General features: G+C 33.8%; 1 protein-coding gene and 1 pseudogene across 6 annotated transcripts in view; both read right to left on the bottom strand.

The window, feature by feature from the left end:
* Positions 1 to 18448, bottom strand: part of LOC145265495 (paired box protein Pax-6-like) — a 1005138-nt gene that overhangs the window by 424028 nt on the left and 562662 nt on the right. The gene's annotated exons all lie outside the window — the stretch shown is intronic.
* LOC145265805 (U2 spliceosomal RNA) lies at positions 2747 to 2905 on the bottom strand (annotated as a pseudogene).

Raw genomic sequence — 18448 nt, 5'->3', positions numbered from 1 at the left:
TTTCCACATGTCTGTATAAACTATTCACCAAATTTTAAATATGTAGATAAAAAATTCGTTGAGTATATAGGTTGAGAGTTATCGTCACACATACAACTTTATATTATACAGGGTGTCCGTAAAGTTACTATACAGTCTTATTGTTTTATTGTATTATATTTGTATTAATAGTTAATATTTATTTTTAGGGTGTCTGTATAGTAACTTGTAAGACTGTATAGTAACTTTATGAACACCCTATATATATATATATATATATATATATATATATATATATATATATATATATATATATATATAGCAAAAATAGTAATTAGTAAAAACCTGAAGAAAGTACTCAATGCTGTTGCAGAGCAAATATATATATTTATTACCGTTTTATCACATGTTTCGGTTACTGAATCGTATCAACGATCCAGTAACTTCATCAGACAATTACTGGATAGTTTATGCTATTCGATAACCGATGCATGTGTAAATAAGCAGATAAAACGGTAATTATATATATATATATATATATATATATATATATATATGTTGTACAAAACTTTGTTGAAATTCAAAGACTTACGTTTTTATATAACTTTTGTTTATTTTATCTTGGATTTCTTCATTACAGCCGTTTCGTTAATGGGATGGAAATTTTATGATTTTATGTGTTCATAAAAATCTCTTTTTTCTCACCAACTCGTCAGATGTTATTTTCATTCGATTTTACCAACAAAAGGTTTATTTTGTACGCGATGAACCTGGTGTTTACATTTGAAGAAAAGCAATTCCATCCCCACGTTGTTACAAGTCGGCCATCTTTTGTATATATATATATATATATATATATATATATATATATATTTAAACGTACATATGTATATGTGTGCAGGTTAGTAGTATGTGTGTGTGTTTTTGAGAATGAAGATGTAGTTGCACAAACCGAGGTCTTTACCGCATCATTTTTCCTTCTCTTTTTTTTTTTCAAATAAACGGTTTCCATTTGTGCAATTCCTACTTTCGCTTTTTTTTCCACGAGGTCTGGATAAACTTAAAACAATAGAAGGTCAAGCCTTTCAAAAACTCGTGGAAACTGCCTGAAATCATTTTTCGATGAATTGATGATGGGATGTAGCAAATGATAGAAAGCGAGAAGGAGGGGAAAAGGAACAGAAATATAGAGATGAAGAACGTGAATCAAGGAGGAGGAGGAGGAGAACAATGGCAAGAGAGATTAGGATTAGAGGGAAAAGAAAGAATAAAAAAAAGTCGGCAACGCAGGAGAGTGAGGAAAGCCTAAGAAGAATGCGAGGCAAAGAAAGAGAAAAGAAAAAAAAGGATGTAATGGAAAGAGAGAGGAGAGGTGGTAAAGAGAGACCCGAAAAGTGGCAAAGAAAGAGAGAGAGAGAGAGAGAGAGAGAGAGAGAGAGAGAGAGAGAGAAAGGCAAAGAGAGCGAGAGAGGGGGGGTGAAGAGATAGAGAAAGAGAGTGTGTGGAAGATAGAGAGAGAGTGTGAATGATAGAGAGAGGGGGTGGCAAAGAAAGGGGGTGACAAAGAGAGAGAGAGTGTGGCAAAGAGAGAGAGAGAGAGGGAGAAAGAGAGAGTGTGGCAAAGAGAGAGAGAGTTGGTGGCAAAGAGAGAGAGAGGGTGGCAAATGAAGAGGGAGGCAAAGAGAGCGAACGTGGCAATGAGAGAGGGAGAGAGGTGGCAATGAGAGAGAAAGAGAGAAGGTTGAAAAGAGAGAGAGACAGGATGTAGTAAAAGAGAAAGAGAGAAATTCGTAAAGAGAGACAGGAAGTCGTAAAGTGAGATATATATATATATATATATAGGAGGTCATAAAGAGAGAGAGAGAGACAGGCGGTCGTAAAGAGAGAGAGAGAGAGACAGGAAGTCGTAAAGCGAAATAGATAGGAGGTACTAAGAGAGAGAAAGGAGGTCGTAAAGAGAGAGAGAGAGAGGAGGTCGTAAAGAGAGAGAGACAGGAAGTCGTAAAGAAAGAGAGAGAGACAGGAGGTCGTAAAGACAGAGACTGGTGGTGACAAAGTAAGACAAAGATAGGTACAAAGACAGAGAATGGGAGTGACAAAGAGGGAGCGTGGGTTAAAGAGAGGGGAAATGGGAGATCCGCAAAGGAGGAGAGAAAACGCGAGAGAGAGGAGGAAAAGACAAAGAAGGCAGGACATCAGAGAAAGTGGAGGAACATCGAAAGAGGGAAAGAAAAGTCAGAAGAAAACGGGGATAGAAAGAATGAACGATTGTTGGTTTTATAGTTGGGAGCCAGTGTATTATTTTTGTTTTGTTTTTTTAAAATAAAACGTTTTGGGTCTTAAAGCTTTATATTAAATGGACGGCACAAGTACAAAATAAACAAATATAAACAATTTAGAAACTTTTCTAAAAAAATTGTATATCCAAATTCAGTGTTGAACTAATCGCAAATAAAAAAAAAGAATTCAATCCTCGATGTTCTGATATACACCTCTTACAATAAATCAGCACCTGCATAAACGAAGCCGATAGCCATTAGTCGCGTGCTCTCGTGTAATGAATGAATGTGTGAATGTAGGATTGACACAAAATAAAGATAAACTAATATGACCGAAAAATGTGCTGAAATGAACTCAAATAACAAATGATTTAGAATTACTTTAATGAACTTAAGGATGAATTGAATGAACTTAAGGATGACTTGAATGCTTAAAAAATAACTGGAATCCTTCAAAAACAACTTGAATGATCTGGAGAAGGAGTTGAATAGATTTGAGACTGACTAGTTGTAAAGTGGATGATCATTTTACATTAAATTAATACAGAAAAGTGATCCCCCTCTTTATATCACAAAGTTACAAACAATTACATGTAGTAAGAACAGATACTACACTTTGATCTTGGCCAAAAGGCCAAGAAAAGGGTATTTATTCGTTCCCCCACCGAGCAAATTAGGCACAAGGCCGATTTTTAAAGTGAGGAGTGAAGGGGAAATGGGGACCAACTCCCCGGAGAGTAGGGGAGCTGGATAGTGACAATTGGTATGAAGGGTTGCCCCCTTCATAGACCAAGGTCTTATATGTGGGGTCGCCCCCACATATGGTCTTTGCTTGCAGTATATGCCGGAACAGATACTACACTTTGAGATATTAAATCTTTTATTCATGTTAAAAATACAGTAAAAATCAACGATGAACAAAAAACTTAGGCACATGGCCAACTCAAAAGGGGACATTGTGGGGGGTCGTTGGTCATCCTTGTCACTCCAGAACTAAACAAAATCAAAAGTTTCTCCCAGCTAGTATCTTCTTTCACCATAATACCGCATTCACCCTTTCATATTGGGGGACGTCCTACTTAACTCCCAGTTTTTTGGCCAAAAGGCCAAGCAAATTTTTAAAAGCTTAGAACAGCATGTATTAACAACAGACCTTTGATCTTAACCAAAAAGGCCAAACACAAAAGTGTTACGGAACGATCTACCGGCAGATCGACGGAGTGACTTATAGAGTCGCTTGCATGCGACTAAAAATCGCTCAAATGTTTGCATTTTGGATTCTAAGAACGAATGTTTTCACCGTCTCAAAATAACCATCGCCAAAACTCTACTTAATGGTGTAAAACTCATCTACTATACCAAAACCATTACTCGAACTAACCCCCCCCAGATATTATTAATAATGGATGTCTTAATTATATTGTCATCCAACATTAAAATCAATGCTTCTTAACATAAAAAATACCACCAAAAATAGTAATATCACGCGGCATCACAATCCGAATTTCATTAATATATATTCTTTCAATCATATGACTCCGAACTAAAAGGCCAAAAATATCCCCTACACACAACATATCTTCTACAATTATATGAATGCAACTTTGTCTCAGTGTGTGTGTGAGTTTGTTCATTATAGACTCCGAAACTGCTGAACAGACTTTCTTTAAAGTATACAGAACTTTAGTGTATAAGTCTGGGAGTGATCTAAATTTTGTTTAAGAATACACCCGATTATTGCCGATAATCGAAAATCAAAAACGTTATTTTAATTAATGTATCTTCGGTTAAGCCATCTGTTGTTTCAATGGCATAGATTTGCAACAATGATAGAACAACGGGCCGTGAAAATTCTACTGTGGATAAGTAGATAGCGTGTTTTTTTGTTGTTGTTTGTTTTATGACGTGGCCTGTAGGTTCAAACTCCGCACATAATTTTTTTAAATTTTTTTCATTAACTGCAAAGAATTTCATAACACTTGAAAATTTACGTGTTTCATTTTTTTTCTTGCACTACGTAGTCTGTAGGTTAAACTTCCGCACGTAAATTTCTTAATGTTTTTTTTCGTTAACCCGAAAGTAGTATATATCAAATACTTTTATTAAAGAAACAACAGGTTCTCTAGAGTCCAATGAAGAATAACATATATTTTGGACTAAGTTACTGCATGAAGACATGTGAAGCTTCCTCCCGGGTGATTTCACGGATTTCCATGACAATAAAAATATAGGAGTCTGAAATATTCGTTGATCATCATTCAATCCCGGGCAACGTCGGGTCTCCCAGATATATATATATAATAGTTGTTTATATTGGTTTCATAGATGTAAATCCAATATAACCAGCATGATTATTAAAGAGTACTCAATAGAGCGTTATTGATTACGTGTGTGCATACATGTTGCGGTTAAATCCTAATTCACAGTGTTTTTTTTTATGATTGGGATCCCGCGTCAACATGTATGCACATATGTACCCAATAATGTTTGTATGATAAACATGTAATATGGTTTTCGTTCTGCTGGCTGTACAGCTGATGTGCTTACTGGAATATCACACAGAATTAGTAAATCTCCCGACCGGGGCTTCGTTTCTAAACCAAGAGCTCTTGACATATCCAAGGCTCTTGATAAAGTATGGTATAAAAAGGCTAGGAAATGTCCTCTCAATATTTAAATCCTTTCTCTGTGATAAGCTTATGAGAAAAGGCGTTAATGGGCGGGAATCTCATAATATTAAGATAAGCGTCCTTCAGGATTCTATCCCTGGCCCAGCTTTCTTCCTGATTTTCATCAATGATCTCTGAAATCGCATTCTTAGATAATACGTAGATATTTATGCAAATGACACGAACACCTATGGCAACACTTCAAAAAAAGCCAGAAATAACCAAGCTCTCTCTGATTCTCTCTCTTCTGATGCTGAGCAAGTGGTTCAGTGTGAAAATTAGTTTAATGCATCTAAAACTAAACTTCTCATCGTTCATGACAATCGCTCTGGCCGTTATTATAATCCAATCGAAATGAATGACTCTCGTCTTGAGCAAGCTCTATATCGTGTAAACCTTTTTTTGTATATAGGGGTAACCACTTATCAAGGCCAGGAAGCCACTCGAGGAGATGGGTGATTGAGTGTACAGTAGTCAATGAGATAATATCCTAGTAATCGCCAGTAATGGAAATTTGGTGAATTGGGTTACTTAAAGGGACGGTCCATCAAGAATTTGTTTATATTGGACTTGAAGACTACCAAATTTTAGTCAGCTGGAAAACAGGCAAGCGGAAGAGAGTTCCAATTGCGTGCAGTTCTAAGAAAGAAGCTTTGTTCATGGAATCTACACCCTGGTTTAGGCACAGATTAAGAGTGGGGAAAATTATTGACCGTGGTTTCAGTTAGACGAGTGTTTTTCGTAAAAGATTGGCGGGGGGGCAGGAATTAAAGCTCAGACTTGCACTTGACATGGAAATAACGATAAAGCAATAAAAGATCTGAGACTGACCTGCCTTCACGCTTGATCTCGTAAATTTATAAGAGCCATATTTGTCCTAAAATAGAGTAGTAGTGCAGTATTTGTACAGGAGCTGCTTGGTGCAATCTATCATGCCTAAATAAAGTTCAAAACCTAGTAAGTGAATCAATTTTCCCATCGCTGCAACCTCCTTCCAACAGTGGAGACGTTGCTAGACTGTTTTATCGTTATTTTTAAAGCAAGTGCCTGACTGAGCTCCAATCTATGGTTCTTACCTTGCCAAACTTTTACACAAAAAACAATTACAATATATGATTTCCCCACTATATATACGCCATAAATCTAAACGCGGATTCCATGAACAAAGCTTTCCTCCCAAGAACTGCCGCCTGTTGAACAAATTTGCGCTGGCGTGCTCACTAGTTGACTACAATATGCTAGCATTCAAGTCCAATGCAAACAAATTCTGATGACGTTTCTGAATTTTTGAGATGAAGATTAATTATTATTTTTTTTTTACAAGGGTGTCACCACTTATCAAGGCCCAGAGGCCACTCGAGGATAAGGGTTAATAGGTATACATTAGTCATTGTGATTTTAGCATAGTAAACAGTGGGAATTTTGAAACTTGGATTACTTAGGGGGACGATTCAATTAGAACTTGTTCACATTGGACTTTTTCTTTTTTTTTCATAGGTATCAACTCATTATCAAGGCCAAGAGGCCACTCAAGGATAAGGGTTAAAGAGTGTACAGTAGAAATTGGACAATATAATAATCATTAGTAATGAAAATTTGTTAAATTTGATAACTTATATTGAACGGCTCATCAAGAACTTATTTACGTTAGACTTGAAGACAACCATATTGTAGTCAGCCGGAAAGCAGGAAAACGGAAGACAATTCCACAGGCGTACAGTTCTAATAAAAAAAGCTTTGTTCATGGAATCTACGTTTAGGTTTAGGCACAGATAAAGAGTGGGGGGAATTATTGATAGCGTTTACAGCTAGACGAGTGTTTCTTGTGAAAGTTTTGCGAGGGGGGACCATAGATTGAAGCTCAGTCGAACACTTTCCATGAAAATAACGATACATCAGAGACAAACTCGCAACATCTCTTCTGTGAGATAGAGGTTGCAAGGAAGAGAAAAGGACATCTCCTACGAGGCTACGAAGTCTATTTTGAACTCTATCAAGGCAGGCCAAGTCCTTTCTAGCAGCTCCTGCCCAGATGTGGCAACAGTATTCCATCCTTGAACGTACCTGGCTTTTATATAGATAGAGAATTGCATCAGCAGTGAGATATCTACTGGATCGATAGAAAGATCCCACCATTTTTCCAGCGGCCTTGGCAACAGATTTGATGTACGTGTTCCATTTAAGATCAGGAGTAATGGTCAAGCCCAGAAGCTTGTCAAAACTTGAGGCCTCCTGAAGAGTGAGCCATTCATTTCAATTGATGCTAGATTATTAGTATTATTTGAATTCATCGGACTACCGTTCTCATCTTGAATGTGATTTTCACAACGTTTCGGTCTATGTAACCTCTTACCTTCTTCGGGTGTATTATAGGTCGAACTCGGCAATGTTTCTCTCGAATTCGGGAGCCAATTTTTCCATGACACAAAATTATTTTAGCTCGAGTTTGTTTGTGTTTAAAACTTACATTTCTATTGCAAGTATTAATGATAAAAGAGTAAATGTTTATTAATTTGCAGCTTGCTCTCAAAGTAAAATTAATACCGAACCCCCAAATATATTATTAAGTTTGTGATTATATATGTATATATGAATTTCTGGACTTGTTTTAAAAAAAAAGAACAAAAAAAAACTATTACTAGATAATTAGGGAGTAAAATGGAATCAAAATCGACGGTTGTATCGAAATCGGAAATATAGAACAGAATGGAGAATTATATCAGAATCAAGAAAATATTGGTATCGTCCTATCACTAATATATAATATGTGTGTGTGTGTGTGTGTGTGTGTGTGTGTGTTATAGACAGAATGAGATAAATAGACAAACAAATATCCTGAATTAGATAAAGGAATATTACAAACACACGCTGCCAATTTCTCAATTATATACACAACGTGTGGCAATGTATATGACAAGGGGCCTACGTACGTATGTATCCTTAAAAAAAATATTCCGGTTTTCAAGAGGCAGGTTCTTCGGTTGAGTGTCTGACAATCATAGCTTTGAGGAAGATACTACCTGCCCCGACACGGACTTAACTAGAGACAATAGCGGGGGATGGAATACAAAAAAAAAAAAAAGAATGATAAAAACACACTAATTCATGTTCGAAAGGACATCGGTGTTTCGTGAAATATGCGCTTGTATTTCAAGTGCAACGTTTAGATATAACCGACGGGGATTTTCTACAGTAATACAGACATAGGCGCACAAATACACTATATATAAATATATATATATATATATATATATATATATGTATGTATATATATGTATATATATATATGTATATATATATATATGTATATATATATATATGTATATATATATATATGTATATATATATATGTATATATATATATATGTATATATATATGTATATATATATATGTATATATATATATGTATATATATATATATATGTATATACATATGTATATATATATATGTATATATATATATATACCAAATAAAGTTTCTTTTCGGTAATATTAGGAGAAAACATCAAGTAAAAAACGAGTATTTGCTTTTTACCCCTCTTAGCGCATTCCCATCTCATGCATATACATAAATACATATACATAAATATGTATATACATGTATAAGTATATATATATATATATATATATATATAAATATACATATATATATACATAAATATGCATATACATAAATATACATATATACATAAATATGCATATATATATATATATATATATATATACATAAATATGCATATACATAAATATACATATATACATAAATATGCATATATATATATGTATACATATATAGGCATGTATAAATGTATATATATATATATATATATAGTGTACACAAATAAATTACAAAAATCTATATTCCAAATGTCATCATGCTAACCAACGTACAATTTTGTTCTTGAATTCCGTCGGTACTTGCAATACTTTGCAGTAACTGTTTCCTATCGCAAAATCATTCATACAATTATTGATTCCATCAATGAATATATTTAGCTCATAACTCATCAGCAAACATAACTCTCAATCAACCAAAAGAAGATTTTATTCATTGTCATTTATTTGGGATATGCTCTGTAATCATATTGAGCTTCTAAAATTAAGGATGTTTCTATACAAAAAGTGAAATATCATTGAAAAAAAATCATATTTATACAGAAATATATACATATACATGTACACATATATAAATCTATAAACATGTCTAAATATATATACAAATGTACTCAGAGACGTTACCCGGGATTGAATGATGATAAACGAATTTTTCACAGTCCCATATTATTATTGTCATCAAAATATGTAAAATCATTCATTTTTCTATTAAATTGATTTGTTGTGTGCTCTTGTTGGGAACACATCGGAGTGGCCCGGGGGGGAAAAATTGACATACCTCCTTGCAGTGACTCAGTCAACAATATCTTGTAGATTTACATTGCCCTGCAGACTATCTATTGTTGTTTTTATAAAATTATTTTTTTTAATATATAATATCTTGAATTAAAGTTTAAAATAATAATGAAGTTATTTATCCTGGTGAAATTATGCTTCAAACAGAACCATTCATTTCGAACGCAACCCTGTCATATAAAATTAACTACTGAACGCTTATATATGTCTGGCCTTCTTAAATGCACTTGTGATGTTAAGCTCTGTAAAGTGTTAACTTTGGCCCCAATTGCCTGCTCCTTCTTTCAGCGGATGTTTTTCGATTATCGATACTTATCGAAGACATTTCGATACAAAATCAATGTAACAACACTGCTAGACACATAAAGCACCTCCGTGTGAAATTCCAAAAAATCACGCCGGCCGTTTTCGAGTCTATAGGGAACGACCTCACGCATCGAAACAAAATCTTTATATAATAGTACACAGATGGATACCCCCCATATATATATATATATATATATATATATATATATATATATATATATTGCCATACTTATTTGTTTAATACCTACAGACATTAGTGTTTCATCCTTTCTGGAATCATCAGCGCAATGAGTCACGATTACAATGGGTCGGGAAATTCGAAGCTGGCCAGGAAGCCATCTCCGACTACGTTAGCAAATAATAAAGCACATTGCAATTTTAACCTTTATATAAAGTGTAAATGTCAACGCCGGCCGAGAGTGATTTTATAATTACGATATCACGATCTGCACATGTAAGCTTAAGTGACCGACTTATTGTAACTTGGACTACTCAAATATAAGAACCGAGTTCTTAAAGAGTATGAAATATATATATGTGTGTGTGTGTGTGTGTGTGTGAGTGTGTGTGTGTGTGTGTGTGTGTGTGTGTGTGTGTGAGTGTGTGTGTGTATATTCATTTATACTAGCCGGCCGTGTGGAAATTCCACAGCGGCATCTTCCATAAGTAATAAACTGGCGTTGGGCATTCTGTAGACATTTAGCATAAATGTAGACAGCGCGTTAATATTGTAGCTCTTTTGTTAAAACTGTAAAAGTATTTATCTAAGTAATCTGTCGTAAAATACTCTTAAATATGATATTTTAATTCACGCAGATTACATATTCATTATTATAGAGAAAATTCTCTATCGATTATTATATTGAATCTAATGCATAGTAGTGGGATCCAATTATATATATATATGTGTGTGTGTGTGTGTGTGTGTGTGACTTGGGTACCATCAGCTAGAATTGAAAACGAAATATACAACTCTCTATCTTCATTCCTAAGCCTCTGAAATACGCCCATATATATATATATATATATATATATATATATATATATATATATATATCAAGAGAGAGAGAGAGAGAGAGACAGACAGACAGACATAAACAACATGGCTGCGAGCTTACATTATTTACGATTTATCATTAACTGGTCCGCTTTATTTGGGGCGTGAAACCATCGGAATCAATGTTTTTTCTGAACTTCTGTACAATTAAATAAATAAATATTAAGCTCTTATATCGAAAAAGTTTTACTTTGTAATCGAACACGTTGTTGGAATTCTTCCCCCCCCAAAAAAAAACAGTATATATATATATATATATATATATATATATATATATATATATATATATACTATAATAAATAAATACCCACATCCATTCCGGAATCTTCAGTGCAGGGTGTCACGATTAACACCATTAGGTAGATTCAAACCCTGAAACACAAGTCATCTCTGGCTTGATTAGCAAGGACCGTATCCATTCGGCTACCGGTAACCGCGTGTTTAGCTTTTAAATAAACCAGCCATTTTGCAATTTACATCCGAGAGAGATGATTCATTTCTCCACTGACGATGGGTTATTACCCGAAAGAACCTTTGGAACTAAATACCACCCACAGTTAAAATTCGAGTAGATAAATGAATAAATATATATAAAAAAAATTATATAAAAAATAAAATAAAATAAATATTGAATTATTTATTATTCATATACTTATTTATTTATCTTCACACAACGACTGGAAATTCCTGCGTTGTTCCAGCCTTCTAAAAATGACTTTTATTCTCTAATAATGCAGCAAGCAAACTATGGCATACTTTATATATATATATATATATATATATATATATATATATATATATACTAGCAGGGATGGCCGGCGTTGCTCGGGTGTTTGGAGGTGTATGCTGTGCAAAAAAAGCAAAAAAACAAAATTGATGATTAATTTTTTAAAACTTTGACCCCTATTATGACCCCTTAAAATTTATAGTTTCGGGTTCAAATCACTTTATTAAGTTAGATCCAGGTTCAAGGAACCTATATCTAAAATTTCAAGTGTCTAGACCCAAAATTGTCGGAGGAGTTTGGTAGAGTTCTTAAAGGTCAAATCGTTGAAATTTGACCCCTTAACAGCCAAATTTCTGGCTGACACCCGTCACATCGATTTTCCCAAATCTCAGTACCCGGTATTTCAAATTTCGAGTTTATAGACAAAAAATTGACAGAGTTATTGCGTAGGGAAATGTACACAGACAGACAAACACACAGACACACAGACAGACAGACACGTTCACTTTTATAGATATATATATATATATATATCTTTATATTCAAAATAATTTTTCAAATTTACATATGGAATAACCATGCAATATTAAAGCAAGTAGACATATTAATATTTATATGACAATCGTAACGAGATGAAAAGGCTCAATATGCAGGATAGAACATAAATAGAACGAATTCAATATAACCTTTTAAAATTACAAATTAAAAAAAAATATTATTCGACAAATACAGACAATTTAAAAAAAAAAACTCCTCAATCTATTGTTTCGAATAACGTCTTTTATCCTCACAGAAAAATAGTAAACAAACTGATATGCAGAGGCAGGTTATAAATTTAGTTGATTAGCACATAAATTAAAAATTATAAATTATGCCAGAATTTATACTTGTATGAAAGTAAATACAAAAACCAAATTTTGTAAGAGTTAAAACGTCTCAATGAAGAAGAAATAGAAATATGTGGTACAATGCAATGTCATATGTAGAGATGCCTATGGCACAATCCAGTAGAAATACTATGATCTAAGTTGTTTAGCCGTTGATATGACTACATTCCAAAATACAAAATAGCGTCCTGAAATTGTGGTAGAAGATTTTTTCACTAAGTGAGGGAGTTGTTGTTGGCCTCCTAACCGAATAAAAATTTTCGGTATGCCTGACGAAAATAATGTGAAATGAAAGAAACTAAAGCAGAAAATTAATGCCAGAAGGATAGGGCAGACGTTTTATTACTAGAACAAATCAAAATTAACTGTTAAGCTTAAAATGCCAAAGTTACATTTAATTGAGACAGAAGGAATGGGGAAGGCGCATTTGTTTGTGTAGACTGATATATTAATGTAGATGGGTGAAAGAAGCTTATATGTAATATGTCGCTAAGATTTCTATGTCCCTAAATTCATTCATTTATATATATATATATATATATATATATATATACATATATATAGAGAGACACATATCGGCCTGTATATCATAAATATCTATATAAACACTCATAAGTATGCACATATCAATATATGCATATACACAGGGAAACAATGTACAAATATTGAAATACAAGTAAAATTGCAAATGAAGTTAAAGTAAACGAAAACCCCGGCTACTCTTTGAGACTCCATGGCATAAACATTGTTTGGCAAGTAATGTATTTCCTGTCGAATAATAAAATGTAATTCTAATTTATACTGTTTATATTGAATATATATATATATATATATATGTGTGTGTGTGTGTGTGTGTGTGTGTGTGTGTGTGTGTGTGTGTGTTGGCGTGTTTAAAAGACATCACAAGAATGTAAAAAACTTACACTTCGAATGAAGATAAAACCTTTGTGAGTATAGATGGTAATGGGATTACTTCAAACTCCGGTGGAGAATGTAACTGAAGACTCGTGGTCTCAAATGATGATTATTATTGTCCAAACAACGCTGATAATAGTTAAAATGTGAGTACACTTTTAAGATGACTTTGTCTCTGTCTCTCTCTCCCTCTCATACATATAAAATGAAATACGGAAATGCCGTGGCATCACGGATTGTATAATACTGTAAACATTAAGTCTAATTAAATATTGAAATAAATATTTACAAGACGATCTCTAGAAAGCTCAGTATTTGACACTGTAAGTTTTAACCCTCCTAAGCAGATATATGAAACATTTTCCGTCGAGTATGTTCGGATTTTAAATAATTTATCGGCAAAATGTGCATAAATAACTGCTCTTCAGTTAATTCTTTCCAGTATTTTGCGAGATATTTAAAGGACTTTTCAAAAGGATTCTACAACATTGAAAATAATAGGTTACCAAATATACATGACTTGGAGTTTACCTTCCAGCCTAACATATGCTATTAAAAACCGCAATTATCCTGGAAAATACTAGTATACAGTTAATTCTTCAACCGTTCCTGGATTCTTATTTTTTTCAAGCTGGAATATCTTCTTTACTCTACCATTTCAAATTTCATTTGCAATTTATTTACTAATAATCACAATTTATAATTACCCACATCTATTTTGCTAATAACATTTCCTCCAATGAAATGAGCCATTCATTAAAAATGCATAATCTATAGAAAAACTTTAATAATTACTAGCAGTTGAACCCGGTTTTGCTCGGGTCCTATGTACTGTTCATAACTTTATGTGTATATGTATATATTAAAAAATGTGAATATATAAGTCAATGCCTTTCTATATAATAGGCTTCCTTAACTACGATAGGGAAAAGTTAGTCACCGCAGAGGTCAATTTTTAAAAAAAACTTTGACCTCAATTTAGGTCCCTTGACATTTATTATTTCAATCTCAAATCTCAAGTCCAAGTTACCTACATCTAAACTTTTATGTATTTAGACCAAAAATTGGCGGTGAAATTTGGTAGAATCTTCAAATAATGATTCTTTCAACTTTGACCTTTTGGCAGCTAAATTTTCGCCCCTAAATATTAAAAAAAATTCGCTGCTGATCTGAATAACCCTTAAGTAAAATTTCAAATTTTTAGATCCAAAATTGGTTTAATAGTTTGCTAGAAACCGCAAAGGTCAAATATTTTAAACTTTGACCCTTTGAAAGCTCAAATTTTCGATGCAAACCGGTTAAAAAGCTTGCCCTATCTCTGAATACCCTTTATGTAAAATTTCTAATGTTTAAACCCAAAATTGGCTGAGTAATTTGGTAGGGACCGCAGGGGTCAACTTTATTTTTAATTTGACCCTAATTTGAACCCTTTTTATTATATATGCTGGCCGGTGTAACGTAAAATATTACCCTAAACATTCTTTTTCATCTAGCAGAGAGAAGATCTATTTTAAAGATTGATTTTTTTCCATAATCGATACTTTTTATTAGAAAGCAAATGAGATATTTCATAAACAACATCTAAAAAATCTTAAACTGATTAAAGAAATGTGGATTTGGAATTAAATCGCCGCTGAAACATGTATGCCCATATGCAGCTAATAATGTTTGCATATGTAAAGAATACATGTGTGTGTACGTATACTTAGGCAACATTCTTTCATTTAAGCATACATTGTAAAACATTACAGAATTGTGCGCTTAATTATATCATATTTAATACTTTCGATTTTTATCAAACTCTTTGTGTCAAAAGTATCGTTTCAGGTTCCTATATAGACATTTTTCTGTATCTTTTTACTTATATTTCTATATATTTATTTCATGTTGTATACTCTATATATATGAGTTCCAGGCAAACACATTTACAAATACTTGGGTATAATTATATATATATATATATATATATATATATATATATATATATATATATAGATAGATAGATAGAGACAGAGAGAGAGAGAGAGAGAGAGAGTGCTTTTAGGCCCTTCAATGGATTTTTACTCGAGGGAAGTTTGAAAAAAGTCGAAATATGTTGAAGTGGAAAAGACACCACGAATTTTTTTGTTGTTTATTTCTTTTTAAACAGAAGAAAATCTTAAAACAGATGTGAAAAACTTACGAACGAAAACCAAAAACAAAAACAAAAATAATAAAGGAAAACAAAAAGAAAACCTTAAACCATTACCTAGGCGAAATTGTAAGTTTATAAATATGATTTTAATGTCATCCATTTTGTTATAACAATATTTCCCCTATTTCTTTTTTCACATTTTGTCATTGAATTTGTTTTTAATACACCTTTGTAAAATCCTGGGTCAATAAAGTTATTGCCGGTAGCCACTAGAGATTTTTAAGTATTTGTTTTAGTTAAAACAAGTCCGTTTTTTTTTTATCACGCAATAATAATAATAATAATAATAATAATAATAATAATAATAAGAAGAAGAAGAAGAAGAAGAAGAAGAAGAACAAGAAGAAGAACAAGAAGAACAAGAAGAAGAAGAAGAAGAAGAAGAAACATTATAATAAAAAGAAGAAAAATAAAAAGAGGAAGAAAAAGAAAGAAACTGCCAAATTATACAGAATATCCAAAAAGTTACTGAAAGGTTTTGAACTTAAATAGAGTCTTTATTTGTTATGATATACTTTTATAATTTTAACACAATCTGACTATGACGTAAAAAAATGTAAACAATTTTATATAAACTCTTTAAAATATTAGCCATTTTCTCTATCGCATATTTGTGCTTTTTTTTTACATGGTGGTCACCACTTATCAAGGCCCGGAAGCCACTCAGGGATAAGGGTTATTGCAAGTACAGTACGTTAGTGTGGAGATTTCATGAAGTGTTTACTTAAGGGGGCGGTTTATTAGGAATTTGTTAACGTTGGACTTGAAGACATCCAGGTTGTAGTCAGGTGGGAAGCAGGCAGACGGAACAGAGTTCCACAGCCGTGCAGTTCTAAGAAAGAAGCTTTGTTCATGGAATCCACGTTTTGATTTAGGCACAGACAAAGAGTGGGGGAAACTTTTGACAGTGGATTCAGCTAGACGGGTGTTTTTCGTGAAAGATTGGCGAGGGGGGACCAGAGATTGGAGTTCAGACGAGCACCTGCCATGGAAATAACGATAAAACAAGGATAGGCTCGCGACGTCTCTTCTGTGGGAGAGAGGTTGCAGGGTAGAGAAAAGGGCATCCCCCACTAAGCCACGAAGTCTATTTTGTACTCTGTCAAGGCAGGATAGGTTGTTTTTAGCAGCGCCTGCCCAGATATGGCAGCAGTATTCTATCCTTGGACGTACTTGGTTTTTATACAGATAGAGAATTGCATCAGCAGTGAGATATGTTCTGGAGCGGTAGAAGGATCCCACCATCTTTCCAGCGACCTTGGCAACAGACTTTCCAAAACATTATTCAAGACAGATTGCAGAATCTCTTGATTACGATTTCACTCGTTTATTTGGTTCGTGATGTTTTCCTTCAATTCCTGCAGGATTTGAAGTTTGTTAACATAGACTCCCTTTACGATATCCCCACAAGAAAAAGTCGGGGCATAATTAATTTCCAAATTATTATTTGTAAAACATCTGAATTTGAAAAAAACAAATCATTAATGGTAAACTGACTTTCAACCCTTCAGTAACTTTTTGAACATTCTGTAGAAACGGCTGTCCTAGTAGACTCATAGTGAAGCTCAACTAGGCATTAAAAGGAAACGGAGAAAGGGAACTAGCTAGAGCACTGCCACAAATACGGAACCTTAATCTAAGAAATAACAGGCTCCTTCAGTCTTGGACAGACTAAGGGTACCCACGAAGGGGTGCCTGCGCGTGAAATTTTTGTGGCAGGAGGTGCGCAATCTCCAACCGCACCTCTCCTGAGACGACATTGTTAAATACCAGTGGCATTTGAAGCACATGACGACTGGAAACAAATGCCGAGATAAGCGGAGAGCACATACAACGCCTAGAATTCCCAAATTGTAACCCATCTGATACTAACCAGGCTCAACGTTGCTTAACTTCGGTGGTTTGACGAGAACGGGTGTATCAACGCGATTATGCCGAATCTAAGCAATACAACACCAATCATTATAGGAGCATTAGGAACACTTCTAAATGAACTTGGAAAAAGAATAGGAGAAATTGGAATCAACAGACGATAATACTGAAAACAGCTGAAATCTCAAGGAAATCCTTCAAATGCTGACGCCAATCAACATGAGTTACGAATAGTAACCGATCGTAGGAGAACTGCAACAAGAGTAAAACAAAAAATATGGAAACAATACATAGAAACAAACAACAACAAAAAAACTGCAACTGCAGCATTGTTAAGTTATTACACAATCATCCTATCCAAACTTAATGTCGGCATCAAGGGATACCACAATAAATAGTTGATAATGGTCTATGAAGATGGAAATATTGAGGAGAGAAAACACTAATCAAATCTGGATGAGTGCAAATAGGACTCGGATCTTGGAGAGTCTTATTGCCACTCGAATTCTCAGTACTCACTAATAATCATTGTAAACAGGAAGTCAACGACAATCACCTCTTGCGGTGATGCAAATTCAATTGCAAATATTATCTCCATTCTTTCAGGTCCGGATGGAATCTTTTTCTATATTCGCCACTCATTGAATTCCAGTTCTCAGAAAACCAATCCATATGTGAAAATACATGGTGCACCTTGACGCTCATGTTAAAGACCAGGTTTCTGAAAGCAATCAAAATGTTTTTTCACAAGTTCTGAGGAGTTCCTGACCTTTATTTTTGTTAAGAAACGTCTTCATTACAAAAACAAATGCTTTTCTACGCATCCGGTTCCACTTCATTCATCGATTTTTCGAACTCTGGATCTCTGGCGGATGTGAGAATCGTCAAAGATGCCAGCTTTCAACTTTTCCATGGTCAATACTGGAAAAACCTGGAAAAGACTGTCACAAGTGCGTTAGACAGTCATCATTCTTTATCAGAGCCTTAAGTGAACTGTTTGGTTAAGCCGAACTTGATATACTTTGGTTGAGGATTATTTTTTCTCTGTCTACCAGAGTGTTATTGATGACGTTGCTTTCTTTGCAAGGCATCAATTCTTCCCACATAGGCTTAAATAATAATACTAAATAATAATACTAAATAATAATTATA

This window comes from Euprymna scolopes, chromosome 40 (genome assembly GCF_053919585.1).
Source record: "Euprymna scolopes isolate OS-2025 chromosome 40, ASM5391958v1, whole genome shotgun sequence".
In the NCBI taxonomy this organism is placed as follows: Eukaryota; Metazoa; Mollusca; class Cephalopoda; order Sepiida; family Sepiolidae; genus Euprymna; species Euprymna scolopes.
Note: the sequence above shows the minus strand (reverse complement) of the source record. Positions and strands in the feature narration are given on the sequence as shown.